At 44.7% G+C, this 17,999-nt stretch overlaps 2 non-coding genes across 2 annotated transcripts; one reads left to right on the forward strand and one right to left on the reverse strand.

Moving 5' to 3' along the window:
• Positions 1-7,182: 7,182 nt before the first annotated feature.
• Positions 7,183-7,253, reverse strand: TRNAG-GCC (transfer RNA glycine (anticodon GCC)). The gene has a single exon. It is a non-coding gene; the product is annotated as a tRNA-Gly (tRNA).
• A 419-nt stretch (positions 7,254-7,672) lies between these two features.
• Positions 7,673-7,744, forward strand: TRNAH-GUG (transfer RNA histidin (anticodon GUG)). Its single transcript has one exon. It is a non-coding gene; the product is annotated as a tRNA-His (tRNA).
• Positions 7,745-17,999: the final 10,255 nt, after the last annotated feature.

The following is a 17,999-nucleotide window of genomic DNA, read 5'->3' on the forward strand; positions in this document are numbered from 1 at the left end:
AAAAGAAGCAAAAATAGAATTTAAGCAGGTAATGGTGGACTGAGCGGTAGCCAGCTTAGTCGGAAATAACCAGGAAAATCTAGTAAAACCATCTACACATACAAAGATAAACTTGTTGGCATTACCCTTTGACTGGGGGAAGGGTCCCACATAATCGATATACAGGCGTTCCATGGGGCGCGACGCTTGATGAGAAGACAAAAGGCCTACTTTAGTGGACATGGTGGGTTTACTGATCAAACAAGATTTACAAGCTTTTACAAGTTCCCGAATTTCACCGTCCATACCTTTCCAGATGAACATTTCACGAATCTTTTCACGAGTTTTAAAGATACCCAGATGCCCCCCCAATGGGGTCTCATGATAGTATTTGAAGATCATAGGCACGAGAACAGCTGGAACGACAACTTTCATCATCTTGTCATGCCTCGAAGGGCAACATAAAACACCATTCCTCAGAACATAAGGGACGACATGCTCCCCAGAAGAAAGGGTTTCCATTATCGGAGCCAGCGTCGGATCTTCACGTTGGTATTTCTCGATATCCCTAAAGAGCATGGGGGCATCAGTTAAAATGGCATTAACATCAAATAGTGTGGACTCGGGAGGAGATGAACGGTCGACCGGTTCATGGTTCTCAACGTCGTTTGAAAACATACGGCTGAGTCCATCAGCAACCACATTTTCAGTACCTCTGATATGCCGTACATCGAATTGGAAGGCAGAAATACGGATGGCCCAACGGGCTATACGACCTGTACGACGCGGCCTACCTAAGACCCAGCTTAAGGCTTGATTATCTGTCTCCAGATCGAATTTGACGTGTTCCAGATAGAGACGGAACTTTTCTAAGGCGAATAAGACTGCCAAACCTTCAAGCTCATATATGGAGTACTTTGCTTCTTGAACCGATAGAGTCCTAGATGCATAGGCGATGGGACGCCTCCCTAGTTCAGTCTCTTGAAGAAGGACTGCAGCTACAGCTGACGACGACGCGTCCGTTTGGACGATGAATTTCTTCGAGAAATCAGGCATAGCAAGTACAGGGGCATTACAGAGAGCTAATTTAAGATCTTCGAAAGCGGCTTGTTGAGAAGGTCCCCACTCGAATTTGATGCCTTTCCTACGAAGAAGGTTTAAGGGCGCCGCTCTATTAGCAAAATTAGGAATGAACTTCCTGAAGAAATTCACCATGCCAATGAACCTGGCGATACCTTTAATGTCCTTGGGAGGTTTAAAATCACGGATGGCCTGTGTTCTAGAATGATCGACTGCTACACCATCAGATGACACAATATGCCCTAGGAATGACATAGAGGGCTTAGCAAAGGCAACCTTGGACAACTTAACAGTTAACCCAGCCTTACGAAGGCGATTGAGAACTTCTCGCAAATGATCTAGATGTTCTTCAAAGGTTTCGGAAAATACGACGACATCATCCAAGTAGTGATATAAGTACTCAAATTTGATGTCGGAGAAGACCCTATCTAGTAGCCTAGTGAGCACCGCTGCCCCCGTGGGGAGCCCGAAAGGCACGCGGTTGTATTCATATAAATTCCAGTCCGTGGCAAACGCTGTAAGATGTTTAGACTCTTCGGCAAGGGGAATTTGATTATAGGCCTGATTCAAGTCCAAGATGGTGAAGAACTTGGCCTTACGAAACCATGAAAAGCAAGAATGAAGGTCGGGAAGGGGCACAGATTGCAACACCACCTTCCGATTGAGAGCCCTGTAATCAATGACAGGCCTGAAGCCTCCTTGAGGTTTCGGTACTAGAAAAATAGGCGAAGAATACGCTGACTTAGAGGGCCTAATAATACCATCCTTCAACATCTGATCGATGATTTCTTTCAGAGCCTTCATTTTAGGTGGAGATAGCCTATACGGTGGAAAACGGACAGGAATAGAATCCGTGACCTCAATTTTGTATTCAATAAGGTCAGTAACACCAAGAGTATCAGAGAACACCTCGGGAAACGACTGACACAGTTTGCGAATACTATCAGCCTGCTCCTCAGGTAGATGTCTAAGGTCTAACAACATCTCATCCTGGGTAGGCGAAATAGATGAACATGACACAGAATTACACTTTAATAGTGGGATTTTACAACTAGAAGCAAATTTGAATGTGCACGACCTAGACTGCAGATCGAGCACAAGACCAGTGTGAGAAATAAAGTCAGCTCCCAATATAATGGGGCAAGACAAGTGCTTAGCCACAAACAATTTAACTTTCCATGTAAACTTAAAAACACGAATTTTGACCAGTAAGGAACCTAGAATTTCTAATGGAGATGAATTAGCCGAAACGTATTGAACAGGAGAAGAGACATAGTCAGGGAGTTTACAAACAGATTTCAATTTAGAATACCAATCAGCCGAAATAATGGAACAAACACTGCCTGAATCTAAGAGAGCTGTTATAGGCTCGTTATTTAACTCAATCTTAAGAAAAGGAACAGGTGCGGGGGTATCCGCCGCAATCCTAAGACACTCTTTAGGGCATTCAAACGATGAATTTGAAGGCTGGTCGTTCTCTGCATTTACAACCTGTTTACTAGGGGCTGAGTCTCGGGAAGATGGATTAGTCGGCTCAGCCGACGCCACTAGTCACTTTTTATTATTGGCATAGCTGGAATTTGCACCAGAAGTTGAGCAGGAGGGGGTGCTATTTGAATTTGGGCAATTCTTGGCGATATGTGAGAAGGCCCCACACTTAAAACAGCCTTGTGATGACCCTGCTCCATTCCTTGTCCCACTTGACTTGATCAGAGGACACTTATTCCGCAGATGGTCAGGCGACCCGCAAGCATAACATTTACGGGGATTGACTGGTCGGCGAGGTGGAGGCCGAGTGTTACTAAAGGAAGGCGGGGGTTCTTTCGCGACACGCAAAGAATCGGCGTATCTAACTCCTTCCGCTGAGACTGCCAATGCTTCAAGTTCCGAGAACGTTTGCGGGCACGCCGCGAAACACAAATATGACCTATAGGATGGTGAAATACCTTCCACAATAGCTTGTACAATTTGATCCTCAGGGAAGTGAAGAGCAAACACCCTAGTATAAAACTTAATGTCTTGGATGAAGTCAGCCAAGTTTTCATCCAAGCGCTGTACACGGTAATAGTACTTCTGAATCAGGGAGGACCTGGCCCTAGCCGGGATGAAGTTAGCTAGCAAATGGGCATGGAAATCCTCAATAGATGATTGCTCGGCAATGGCTCTTACGATTTTATCAGAGAGAATACCAATAGCATACGGATAGATAATTTGCAAAATTTGACATGGCGAAAGAGAAAAAACAAGAGCATGATCCTGAAATTCCACTAGAAATCTTAAAAATGAAATTACGTCACTGGTGGTATTAACGGAAAACTTGGATATACCTCTGAGCAACATTGCCAATGGATGCGGCAAGCTGCTAAACCCGGGCGACATAGTAGGTAAAGGTTTCAATGGCAAGGAAGTTAATTCAGCACGTACATTGTTCAACGATGTGCGGCGTTCAGACTCGTTGTCCAATGGGGCAGAGATAGTTTGAGCAGCAACGGTTATCCTATTGCCTTCTCCCTTAGCAGGATCTTCCTCACTACTTACATTCACAACGGTGGGCTGATCAGATTTGGGAGGAACTTCCCCAGTTAACAATTGAGTGACTTTACTAGACAATTCAGAGATAGTTTCAAGGAGCGTATTAGCTTGCTTCCTCTGAACGTCATTCACCTTCAGAGACAACAGATCATTAACTCTATTTGAAAAGTGATATAGCCTGCCTTGCACACGCTTAATTTGATTAGGAGACGGATCGTTTTCATCAAAAAAGCTGACTACAGATGCTAGCCCAGTAATATTCTCGACGATCGTGGAAAGAGAATCATCAATTTCTTTCTCTCCCAAATTGGGGATGGAAATGGGCAAATCAAGGGACTCTCTAAGCTTGTTGGTGTCGATTGCAACCGTGCCTCCAGATTGCACATTTCTGATAGTTAACTCGTATATCAACTCCTCTTTGCGCAAATAGTTAAGTAGGAGAACATCGCGAGGGCCGGGCATGATGACAGAACAATTTTGAAAAACTCAAAAAATTCCAGCAACTGAGACAATTATTAGAGTTCGAATCAAAGCAATGTTTAGCCGTCAAAAGGGGCTAAATTGAGACCCATTCAACCACGCTCTGCTACCACTTGTTACCGAGTTTTTGTGGTAGTTAAGCATGAAAGAAGGTGCTGGGTGGTGAATAGGTCTCAAGCTACTAAAGAGAAATTAAATTTTAAAATTTAACAAGGTTATATTTTCTTTTCAAAATTAGGTAACAACAAATAGAACAGGTACTTAGTAGCCGAAATACAACTTGAAATGTACAATTACAGGGATTAAAGAATTTGGGCTTCGAGCCCTGAAAACACAATTCTTGAGCAACTAGCTCAACTTTACGATATACCAATTTCAACAAAAGGGGCAGAAGACCCCACTCAAACCCTGGAGCCCTTGCTCCAAATTACACAGCAAAGCCTCCTCGAGGCATACAACTCTCAGTTTTAGAAAAGAGCCACTCGCTCTTAAAGTTAAGCCTCTCCCGGGCCACCCCAAACTCAACTTTCAAGTCGTCCTCAAGGGACATATACACAGGGGTAAAATACCCAACCTACTGAGGTCTATTAGGTGAGAAAAGATTAATACATGACCTCTAAAATACAACTTGAGAGGAGGCGAACTTGCACTCCTAATACACTTTGCTTAAGACCTACTTGGCACTAGGCCGTTAATACAAGGGCTAATCCCATACTACAGAGGTGACTTAATGGCAATTTACATTACATTACGGGAGAATTGGTTGAGAAAAATAAGTTCACCTCAAGACGATGTGAGTGGGAACTCGAGAGGGTTAGCACTCTCTATCCCATAATGTATCTTTACAAGAGAATAGAAGAAAAGAGTAGTTACATTTAAGGAAAAGGTTACATGATGGAAAACGCTTCGAACCCGCCGCGAGAGTTAAACTGCCGACCTAGCAAGAAAAGAAGATATTAATAGGCCATTACCTGGTAGTAGATCGCTGCCGAGGAAAGAGGCGCTTCCCGCCTCCTGCTATGTACTTAATACACTGAAAGATGGAACAGAAGTGGCCCGGAGACCCCAAAATCAGCAGTTTATAACCTCTCGCGGAAGATTCTAGGCGTTAGGGGAAATAAAACACCCTCCCTCAAAGTTTTTATTGGTTCGGGAAAAGAAACCCCTACATAGAGGAAAAGGAACACATTATTGGTGGAAAATTAATTAAAGAAATTCGGGATTGGCTAGATCCAAAATAAGGGGAAAAGGAGGGGTATACAGCCAACTTAAACCATGACAGAAAGAAATTTAACAAAGAACAAACTCTTGAAATAAAAATTTCTCCAACAAAATAGTTCTTTGATTTCGCACTAGGTCGCACTATTGTTGATCTTCAGTAGTGTCCTCTAGAAGAGAAAGTTCGCACTTCTTACTTCAAGCGGAACAAAAACACATCAAAAGTGACACAGTTCAAAAACTCAAAATTTTCCATGTGGTGACATCTTCTGAGTAAGTAGAGAATTAATAGAATAGATAAAGTTCAACCTTCCTCCAGAAGAGGAGTTTCAACTGGCGCAACTTTTAAATAAACGGTGTAGAGGTGTACCGCCCGGTACAAAACCAAACAAGTTTTTTTATAAACCGACCTGGATTATTTTATGGTCAATGTTCAGAAATCTGCGTTCGCAGCTGCCATCTGGTCTTCATACTATGAACTCCTTTCTTAGAAAAAATTCTAGTTACTCTAATACATCGAAGGTTTCCGGTGACGCAGGGTGGGAAAGGTTAGGATTAGGAAGGTAGCAGCCATGACCTGAATTAAGGTACAGTCCCAGCATTTCCTGGTGAGAAAATGGGGAAACTACGGAAAAACCATCTTAACGGCTGCCGACGGTGGGATTCCAACCCACCATCCCCCGAATGCAAGCGCATAGCCACACGATATTAACCGCACGACAACTCGCTCAGTCATTTTTTAAAAATATTTTTCTATCAGCTGAGGATTTTTTTTTTCATAGTCATATTTTGTATAGGCTACCCGAGATGTACAGTAGCCCGCTGGTTTTCTGATTCAACATACTGTTATTGCGTCTGTCCACATATGATTGAAGTCTTGTGCAACGATGTGACATATGAACTGAGAGAATACTGAGCCATTCTTCCCAATATAAAACAGGGACGTTTGAGTGGTCATGAGCATGACTCATAGTCATAGGGCAGGCTAGAGTCGAGTTTAATTGTCAAATGTCAACTAAGTTATAATACTAAGATTCATTAAACTAATAAACAGTATAACCTAATAGCCTACCTTCTTACTAGCTACTTCAGAATTATGTTGTGACTACCTTTTTAACACTGCAAATAAATCCATCTATTATTTAAACATCCCTGTAAGAAGAGGACAGTGAATGCAAATGGGTATTATTTTCAAATGAGCTGAGCTCGAGAGTCCATTATAGCATAGGATTATTTCAGTGTAGCATGGCTCACTGTATGTCTCGCTGCAGTGAGCCAAGGAGCCGTGTGTATCTTGTGTCTCACTGAGCCGCGGTCGTTCACGATTCTTTCGATGTGCCATGGCTCACTGTATGTCTCGCTGCAGCGGAAGCTCGGCTCGCCGCGTGTCCAGTGAGCCGATAAGGAGCCGTGTGTATCATGTGTCTCACTGAGCCGCGGTCGTTCACGATTCTTTCGATGTGCCATGATTCACTGATTCACTGTCTCGCTGCAGCGGAAGCTCGGCTCCCCGTCAACGTCCAGTGAGTGCGCCACTCAGCACTGTCCGCTGGGAGTAAGCTGATTCACTGTCTCGCTGCAGCGGAAGCTCGGCTCCCCGTCAACGTCCAGTGAGTGCGCCACTCAGCACTGTCCGCTGGGAGTAAGCTGAATCATGTGCCGTGAGCTCGCCGTTCCTGTGAATCGATTCACTCGGACACTTGGATGAATCGATACACTGCTTCGAATCATACATTCAGTAGCCAACACTAGTGTGTAAGCACGGAAATTTACTTTGTGCAATGCTAATATGGGGATCGAACACACCTCAACTCAGTCGACCACCCGATATTAAGGGTACACCGCTCCAGCCGTCGTAACACTGAAATAATAATATGAAGTTGAAAATAATTATGCAACGGCCGGGAATCGAACCCGGGCTGCCCGCGTGGCAGGCGAATATTCTACCACTGAACCACCGTTGCCATGTCACCGATAGCTAACATCAAGGAAACATGACGTGTTTTCCTTGAAGTTGCATCTCATTCCGTGCTTAACAGTGACGTTGCATTACTTTGCTGATAACAGATTGAGTACTCAGCTTCGGGAGTTCGAATCCACGCTTTAGTGTGTACCTTAAATAAAATAGCATTGAGGGCTCGAAGTTTTAGGCATTAGTTCCTTGTAAAGAGGACCGTAGTAACGTCGCCGGTTATTCTTGCACATGAAATGTCGCCAAAGCCATAGTCGTTACGCAGTAAAGTATCAGAGCATGGGACAAATCATACGGTAAGGGAAGTAGGGGCCGTCTGCTGCCTCTACAGAATCGACCGGCACTGCTATGTGGAGCAAACAGTCCGCAAATATTAGGTAAGACGAGCAAGCTAAAAATGTGTGTACCGTAGCCGTGATCGTCTAGTGGTTAGGACATTGCGTTGTGGCCGCAATAACTCTGGTTCGAATCCTGGTCACGGCAAGCGAATAGATTTTGTCAATTGTAATTACTGAATTCTGATACAGTGCTCATTTAGGAGAAATTATTAAGCTCAGATTTTGTTATGCTCGTCTGTATCTCAAGGAGTTATATTCATATAGGTTTCTAGCAATTTGGAGAATTTGTAGACTACTTGTATCCCCCTAAATCACTAGCTGGCTCACTGTCTTGCTAAGGGAGTAAGCGTCTCGCAGCTTGAATTTTGGAGAAGATTGGCTCGAATGCCTGCAAAACTAGTGCTATGGGTTTACGGAACCACGAAGACAGTGAGTTCCTCAGACGTTAAGATGCTAGATTTCAACTCTCAATTTAGGTGGTGCATTATGGTGGCATAGCAGAATGTAACCATATATTTTATACATCTGCCGTAGGGATACTCTGGCAGCGCGTTAAACGATTATTTCTTTCATAGTTTCTTTCTTAGCCTGTTTACCGTCCATGGATCGCTTCTCCCTCGGACTCATTGAAGGTTCTCACTCTACAGACTCAACGATAATGACCTGGATCGTGGCACCTTGGTTAGGGTGACGAAACTGGGAAGAATTAACTGTGCTCCGCTCAGGTGGCCTTACGGTCATTGCTGTACAGGTGCCTTATGGTGTATGGGATGATTGGAAGGGATGGGCACGGATGAGGGAACGAACTGGCCGAGGCCTTCATTTAGGTACTATCAGGGCATTTGAATTTAGAAGAAGTGTGTAAGCACGGAAATTTACTTTTGCAATGCTGTTGTGGGGATCGAACACACCTCAACTCAGTCGACCACCCGAGTTTAAGGGTACACCGCTCCAGCCCTCGTAACACTGCAATTTTCGTGGAAGTGGCGGTAGATCGTGAATAGTTGCGCCCGGGCGGTGCGAGGTCGATCCAGTGCAGTGCAGGGCAGTATCATGGTGCCTCTGTGGTGAAGCGTTTAGAAGGTGACCGAGCGAAATGCCTACCTTGTAGGACATTCGTATTAAGAAAAATAAATAATTAAAGCAAGGAAGGCCGCCTGTGTGGTGTAGTGGTTAGCGTGATTAGCTGTCACCCCCGGAGGTCCGGGTTCGATTCCCGGCTCTGCCACGAAATTTGAAAAGTGGTACGAGGGCTGGAGCGGGGTCCACTCAGCCTCGGGAGGTCAACTGAGTAGAAGTGGGTTCGATTCCCACCTCAGCCATCCTGGAAGTGGTTTTCTGTGGTTTGTCACTCCTCCTCCAGGCGAATGCCGGGATGGTACCTAGCTTAAGGCCACGGCCGCTTCCTTCCCTCTTCCTTGCCTATCCCTTCCAATCTTCCCATCCCTCCACGAGGTCCCTGTTCAGCATAGCAGGTGAGGCCGCCTGGGCGAGGTACTGGTCATACTCCCCAGTTGTATCCCCCGACCAAGAGTCTGAAACTCCAGGACACTGCCCTTGAGGCGGTAGAGGTGGGATCCCTCGCCAAGTCCGAGGGAAAAGCCGAACCTGGAGGGTAAATAGATGATGATGATGATAATGATGATGATTAATTTCCTGTGAAAATGTTTACAACTGAAATGCAATTTTTAAAACTCCGTTTAAAAATCGTGAATTCTCTTACATTTCCGCTAGGACTTCGCGAAACACAGGTTGCAGATCCAATGTAGCCCGGCTAGGACGATGCCACAGCGTGTTTTACTAGGTTGCCAAGACGATCTTTACAAGACCAGGCCAGCGAAAATCCGTCCGTCTGGATTGGTGACGTCCTGTATGTGGGGGGGGGGGGCAAAACGAGCCTGAGGGGCTTAAGCTCCCACGTTAACAACCCTCTAGTATCCCCTCTAGAGTCTTTCTAAATTGTGACAACAATAAGGTTATGCTTGCATGTCACGACAATTTCAAATTACGCGATTTTTAATTTTGAACGAGTGTGGCGGCATTGTTTGCACACATGATGCAGGATCTATTGCAGGCAACAGAAAATAGTCTTCATGACAGCTGACCCGCCTGATCAAAGCCGGCGAATAGAAATAAATAAAATGTTCACAAATCTGAGATTTATAATGCCTCTGTTTTCATTCTTCTATATAAGTAAGCATACTGCTAGAACAACTTGGTGGGTCCTTGGCAAGCATAAAGGACGAATCTCTCCTCTACGCTACTCCCTTATTGTTTTACGTGTTATTTATTATATTTTTCACCCGGTGAACTCGACACGATACTCCCAAATTATAACTGAAATTCCTTGAGGACATATTTCCATGTAAATTACTAATTCCCTTATTCCTACTTTATAGTTTTGTACTTCTAGAAACATCATCTCTAATAGTTCTTTTTTATGAAACAAATGCTCGATATATACTGAGCATTATTGCCAATTAGCCCAATTGTATAAATTTAAGATATAAGGACAATGTAATTTATATCAATTATATTATTTTTCAGATCAAATGTGAGAAAAATACCACATAGCTCAACTTAGGAATACTGCGATGCATCTGACACGAGTACAGGAATCTGTATTAACGCAGCCTTTCTACCAGTCCATTTTGGGCAGCGACCAACAACCATTTTCTTCAGACCTATGCACTGCGATGTTGGGAGCTAATATGCCCCTTCATAAACCGGAGCATCTTCAAATTTCAACAAGCTGGCGGGAGGAATTACCAAAATGGAGATGATTGGCATTCCAGTGGTGGAGTCATTTAGGATTGTGGAAGAAGTCAGAGGAAGTTCGACCGAACCTTTGTGAAGGCAGCCGCTGTCAGCGAAATAAAACCAGATGAAGTGACTTCGTTGAAGTTTTGTCCAATCACTTCATGTGATGTTGAGAGACCTTTCTCTCAGTACAAAAACATTATGCATAAGCGGAGAACAAGATTGTTACCGGAAAACATTGAAACGTTGCTTGTAAATTCCTTTTGTAGGAATTGAGTGTGTTATTATTTGTAAGTAATTTGTTCATGCCTATTTTGTTAGTGCCTATTTAAATGCCTATTTTGGCTCATTTAAGTGCCCACATGCTTGCCTCTTTTAACTGTTCTTAGTGCCTACAGTTCTCGTCTCTAATCATAAGTTGCATGATTACCTACAACTATGCGAGCAGAATGAACCTACCAGATTCAGTTCAGATATCCAGCACCCTAACGTCTGAGGCACTGACTCTTTTTGTGGTTCCCGTAAGCCCGTTGCTCTAATACTGCAGGCATTCGAAACAACCTTCTTCAAAATGCAAGCTACGAGACGCTAACATCCTGGGCAAGGCAGCGAGCCAGGCAGTGATTTAAAAAATACAAGTTGTTTACATACTCTTCCAAATGCTAGAAATCTGTCTCCGATCAGTCCGCCTTGAGTTAAAGACAAATAAAACCAAATCAGCGTCAATAATTTGTATTAAATGACCGCTGTATCAGAATTCCACTATTTCGATTTGTCAATATATATTCGCTTGATGTGACCAGGATTCGAACCTCGGGTATTGCGGCCACAACGCAATGTCCTAACCACTAGACGATCACGGCTACAAAATCACATTTTTATCCGACTAGTCTTACCTAATATAAGCTGTCTGTCTGCTCCACTTAGCAGTGCTGCTGGATTCTGTAGAGACAGCAGACGGCCCCCTAGTTCTCTTAATGTATGTTATATCCCACGCTCTGATATTTTACTGCGTAATGACTATGGTTTTATCGTCATTTAATATGAAAGAATAACCGGGCGACGTTACTGTGGTCCTCTTTACAAGGAACACAGGCCTAAAAGTTAGAGCCCTCAAAGCTATTTCAGTTAAAATACTCACTCATCCGTTGAGTTGACCTCCCGAAGTTGAGTACACAATCTGTTATCAGCAAAGTAATGCAACGTCACTGTTAAGCACGGAATGTGCTGCAACATCAAGGAAAACACGTCATATTATCTTGATGTTAGCTGTTCATTCGTAGCAGCGGTAGTTCATTGGTAGAATTCTTGCCTACAACGCGGGTAGCCGCGGTTCGATTCATCGCCCCTTGATACTTCTTTCAAACTTCATACTTCCCATTTTCACACCAGGCAAATGCTGGGGCTGTACCTTAACTAAGGCCACGGCCGCTTCCTTCCCACTCCTAGCCCTTTCCTGTTCCATCGTCGCCGTAAGACCTATCTGTGTCGGTGCGACGTAAAACAACTAGCAAACTTCATACGATTATATTTGAATGTCGTCATAATGCTCATTGCTTTAATTAGTATATATTTTTCTTAATCCGTTGATCCTACAAGGTTTGCTTTTCCCTCGGACTCATGATAAACACTTCACCACAGAGCTCGAGGACAATGCACTTAAGGCGGTAGATCATGATTAGTTGCCGGCCCCTAAGGCACGAGTTCGATCCACCGCCTCTTCCACAAAAATTGAAAAGTATTACGAGGGCTGGAGCGGTGTATACTCAAGCTCGGGTGGTCGAGTGACTTAAGGTGTGTTCGATTACCACCTCAGCAATCCTCAAAGTGGTTTTCCGTGGTTTAACACTTCTTCACAATGCAAATGTCGTGATAGTACCTAACTTATAGCCCCAGCCACTTCCTCCTATCTTCCTTCCCTATCCCTTCCAATTATCCTATACACCCACAAGGCACTTGTACAGCATTGCACGTAAGGCCGCCTGGGCGAGGCACTGGCCCTTCTCCACAGTTTTGTCACCCAATCCAAAGTCTCACGCTACAGGACATTGCCGTTGAGGCGGTGGAGATGGGAACCCTCGCTGAGTCCGAGGGAGAAGCGATCCCTGGACCGTAAGAAAGAAAGAAAGAATTGTTTACCGCGCTGGCTGAATATCCCTACGGCACATGTCATAACATATATGGTTACCTTCTACTATGCCATCAGAATGAACCACCTAAATTCAGTGTAGAAATCTAGCACCCTAACGTACGAGGCACTCACTCTCTTTGTGGAACCGTAAGCCAATCGCTCCAATATTGCAGGCATTCGATCCAACCTTCTTCAAATTGCAATTTACGAGAAGCGAAATCCTGGGTAAGACAGCGAGCCAGCCAGTGATTTAGGGAGTACGAGTTGTCTACAACTTTACTAAATTGCTAGAAACCTGTCTTCGATCAGTCCCCCTCGAGTTAAAGACAAATAAAACCAAATCAGAGTCAATAATTTGTATTAAATGACCACTGTATCAGAATTCCAGTATTTAGACTTGTCAAAATAATCGCTAGCTGTGACCAGGATACGAACCTGGGTTATGGAGGCCACAACGCAATATCGTAACCACTAGACGACCACCGGTACGGAATAGACGTTTTTGGATTGCTAGTCTTACCTAATATAAGCGGTCTGTTTGCTCCACATAGCAGTGCCGATGGATTCTGTAGAGGCAGCAGACGGCCCCCTACTTCTTTTACTGTATGTTATGTCCCATGCTCTGATACTTTACTGCGTAATGACTATGTCTTTGGCGTCATTTAATATTAAAGAATAACCGAGCGACGTTACTGTGGTCCTCTTTACAAGGAACACAGGCCTACAAGTTAGAGCCCTCAAAGCTACTCCAGTTAAAAACTCACTCATCCGATGAGTTGACCTCCCGAAGCTGAGTACACAATGTCGGATCCTCCTGATACGTCACGTCTCACCATTTTTTGCGGTTGGGTGGCCCACTTCTCTTCGCTACCTGAGCCGGCCCAGGAACAAGCACATCGGCAGACGCCTAGTTGGCTGTCGCCTTTCCTCTACACTATGCACAGCTGTGTCATCCGAGGCGTGGACACCTCCCTCTCGGACTATTTCATCCGCAATGAAATCGCCATCTCCGGACTTTCGATACGGGACATTATTTGGCTTCAAGACCCACTTACTGGTCTACCTTCCCCGGACGTCGCGGTTTTCTTCCGGGAACGAGCTGAAGCGGACGCCTTAATAACCAGTGGCGCACTCATCTCTGACAACCGACACGAAGTGATTCCTACTCCCGAGAGTCTTTTACCGAAATTGCGCCCTCTTCTTGACCCCCCTCTCCATGTCAAATATCGTTCATCTCGTATGTCAACATCTCCTATCCTCACCACGTCTACCCAGGTCACTACCACTACTACTACTCCTACCACTACCACTTCTGGCTCCCGCTTCTTGAATACTTCGATTGTCCTTACCACGACTAACCACGCTTCCCCCATTATGTCTACCACCCCTTCCTCCCTTCCTACCATACTACCTAGCCCTCAGCAACAGACAACCCACTCCCCAGACGCCAACACTACGGCTCAGTCAGCTTCCGCAGGACAACCAGCTAACATAAGAACGACTCCACATCCCCTTCCCTCACCGAGTTGTGTAGTCCGCGGCGTTGACCCCACCATCACGGAAAAAGACACCATGCACGAAATTCACTCAGCAGGCATTCCGGCCCAATGCGTATGTTGCATCAACAATACCCAAGTTCCAACCTTCATGGTCCGTTTGCTGCTCCCCTGTGATGACGACGTACATCAGTTGGTCATCTCCGGGCTTCGTCTCCGTCATCGGCACCATCGTGTGGAATACTCGCGTTCCCTGCCTCATTCTGGCCGCCCTCCTTCTACTGTCTCTTCTCCTCCTCATCAAATCGCTCGGCCAACCACCCCTCCTCCATTAACCTTCCATACTTTCGCTTCCCCACAACCTATTTCCATTACGCCCTTCCCGATACTGGAACTTCACCGTCTCCTAGCCACCTCCATCACTAATATCACTACCACTCTCTATTACCTCCTGTTCCAATATTACCAACCTTCTCCTTACTTACCCTCCAACCCGAACCCATCTACTGTTCCACCTCACTTTACGTAAATAAGTAAGTAATTCACTGTAACTAATTTTATTTTTGATACTGCGCGTCCGAGATACTTATCCCTCAATAAACGTCAACCCAGTAGGGGTCTGCTCCGGTGGGTGCGATGCGGGTCTGCCCTGTGGGGCCTTTTGTTGAGTGGCGGCCCCCTGCGCCAACCGCTACAATTTGGTCCTCAACGTATGTACTACACATACTTTCTCCAATGTGTCTCCTCTGCTACGTATCATTTAATCTAATGGCCAAAGAGCTGCTTCGTTCAGCTGGTGGCCCGCCTCCCCAACAGGGGGGAGTGAAATAACTTCATGAAGATGATGATGAGTACACAATCTGTTATCAGCAAAGTAATGCAACGTCACTGATAAGCACGGAATGTGGTGTAACGTCAAGGAAAACACATAATATTCCTTTGATGTTAGCAATTCCATCGTAGTACCGTGGTTCAGTGGAAGAATGGTCGCATGCCACACGGGCGGCCCAGGTTCGACTCCCGGCAGGTGCAGTTGGATTCTTATTTACACCGGAGTAAAAAGACATTATGAATATTAAAACAACTGTAAACAGGGATGATGGCTTGAAACCACCGTACTGACCCCACATCGCACCAGCCTAGTTTAGAAAACAGGAGCTCAAGTTTCTCAACCACTTATCCTGGTTTTCTAATGTTTAGAGAGGAGTAACTCAATCAATCACTATTGATTTGCATTTAGGGCAGTCACCCAGGTGGCGGATTCCCTATCTGTTGTTTTCCTTGCATTTTCTTAAATGATCGCAAAGAAATTGGAAAATTTTTGAACATTTCCCTTGGTAAGTTATTCCAATCCCTAACTCCCCTTCCTATAAACGAATATTTTTCCCAATTTGTCCTCTTGAATTCCAACTTTATCTTCATATTGTGAGCTTTTCTACTTTTAAAGACACCACTCAAACTTATTCGTCTACAGATGTCCTCCCACGCCATCTCTCCACTGACAGCTCAGAACATACCACTTAATCGAGCAGCTCGTCTCCTTTCTAACAGTTCTTCCCAGCCCAAGCTTTGCAACATTTTTGTAACGCTACTCTTTTGTCGGAAATCAACCAGAACAAATCGAGCTGCTTTTCTTAGGATTTTTTCCAGTTCTTGAATCAAGTAATCCTGGTGAGGGTCCCATACACTGGACCATACTCTAGTTGGGGTCTTACCAGAGACTTATATGCCCTCTCCTTTACATCCTTACTACAATCCCTTCATACCCTAATAACCATGTGCAGAGATCTGTACCTTTTATACTTCTTCTTCTTCTTAATCTGTTTACCCTCCAGGGTCGGTTTTATTCCCTCGGACTCAGCGAGGGATCCCACAACTTCCGGCTCAAGGGCAGTGTCCTGGAGCTCTAGACTCTGGGTCGGGTCATACAACAGGGAAGGACGACATGTACCTCGCCCAGACGGCCTCACCTGCTATGCTGAACAGGGGCCTTGAGGGGGGATGGGAATATTGGAAGCGATAGACAAGGAAGAGGGAAGGAAGCCGCCGTCGCCTTAAGTTAGGTACCATCCCGGCATATGCCTGGAGGAGAAATGGGAAACCACGGAAACAAACTTCTAGGATGGCTGAGGTGGGAATCAAACACACTTCTACTCAATTGACCTCCCGAGGCTGAGCGGATCCCGTTTCAGTCCTCATACTACTTTTAACATTTTCCTGGCACAGCTGGGAATTGATCCCGGGCGTCCGGCGTGGCAACTAATCACAATAACCACTACACCACACAGGCTTGTTTATAGTCCCGTCAATTGCTATCGATATTTGAAATGTTCTCACGTTGGAAGTTGCAATAGCAGGAGTTCTTCACGTGCCAGAAAACGAATGGCAATAAAAGAAAAGCAACGCAGTCGATATCGAAGCCACAAATATAACGGTCATAAAACCTCAGTTGTGTAGAGGAATTTTGATTTGACACCGTTTATATTGTATGTTGCATTTAAATTGACCTTTTACAACTACAGTTATCAGTATAGCTTGTTCCCAGTTCATTAACAGCACTAAACTTGAAAATGAATTTCTAAATTTCTCCTTGAATTCAAAATCTGCATTGATACGGTGTCCGACTCCTTGGTTGAATTGTTAGGCGCCTGGTATTCAATTCGGAGGACTTCGGGTTCAATTCCCGCTCGATCTGAGGATTTTAACTGAGTGCGGCTAATTTTTCTGGCTCTGGGACTGGGAAACTGTGTTCGTCATAATACACTTCTCTTCGTCTATATGCAACCAATACAGAAACTCTACGCCGCTTTACTCCACACAACTGGACCAAACCAACATCAAGCGCCGACACTAAGATATCGATAAAACAGCCACGAATAATAATAATAATAATAATAATAATAATAATAATAATAATAATAATAATTCCACCTTGATACGGTCACCCTAAGTTGTGTGATGAGTAATCAGCTTTGAGATCTCGCATGTAAAGAAGAACCATGGAAGACTCAGTGTCTGAAAGTGGACATGATATGTGATAACGATCACTATCAACGCATCACCTAAAAACGCTATCAGTGGACCGAAGCGGTGACGGTATCCAGAAAACCGGACCCTGCACCACTTGTGGTTCATTGTGTAATATGTACGTTCATATGGGACAACCTGCAACTGCCACCCCATCTCGTGTGATCTTCATTCAGCATGGATCAGATTAAATATATTTTCAGCGAGATTTGATTTTAGTGAACGGATTCGAATTTCCAAAAGGTAGTGTGGAGTAGTCGTTTTTGTGAATAGCTGCAACCCTCCGAGTCCTGTGTTCAATTCCCAGCTTTGCCACAAAAATTGAACAGTGGAACGAGGACCGGAACAGATTCCACTCAGGCTCAGGAGATGAACTGAGTAGAGGGTTTCGATTCCCATCTCAGCCATCCTTGAGGTGGTTTCCCGTGGTTTCCCGTGGTTTCCCCTTTCTCGTCCAGGAAAATGCTGGGATGGTACTTAACTAAAGGCCACAGTCACTTCCTTCCCTATTCCATGTCTAACACCTTCCAATTTTCTCATTCCCCATACGGCCCCTTTCGGTGTAAAAAGTGAGGCCGCCTGGGCGAGGTAATGCACTGCTCCCTGTTGTATCCCCGATCCAATGTCTGGCGCTCCAAGACACTGCACTTCAGGCGGTACAGGTGGGATTCTTCGCTTAGCCCGAGGATAATTCCCTGGACGGTATCCGGATAAAGAAAGAAAGAAAGCAGGAAAGAAAGAAAGAAGGAAAGAAAGAAAGAAAGAACAAGACTGTGTAGCGAATCCCTATCAATCCAAATATCACAATGTGAAAGGTGACTTCATGGAAACTGTTCTTCAAGTAGCTGCTAGAGGCCATCTGACGCTGATAAAGACAGTGACTCACACCGTAATGAAGATTGTAGGGAAATGGAGCGCGACCACTGGTAATTGTATCGAATCCTATAACATTGCTGTAAAAGACCGAATAGTACGTGCTCTAAGTA

This window comes from Anabrus simplex, chromosome 1 (assembly GCF_040414725.1).
Source record: "Anabrus simplex isolate iqAnaSimp1 chromosome 1, ASM4041472v1, whole genome shotgun sequence".
NCBI classification, from domain to species: Eukaryota; Metazoa; Arthropoda; class Insecta; order Orthoptera; family Tettigoniidae; genus Anabrus; species Anabrus simplex.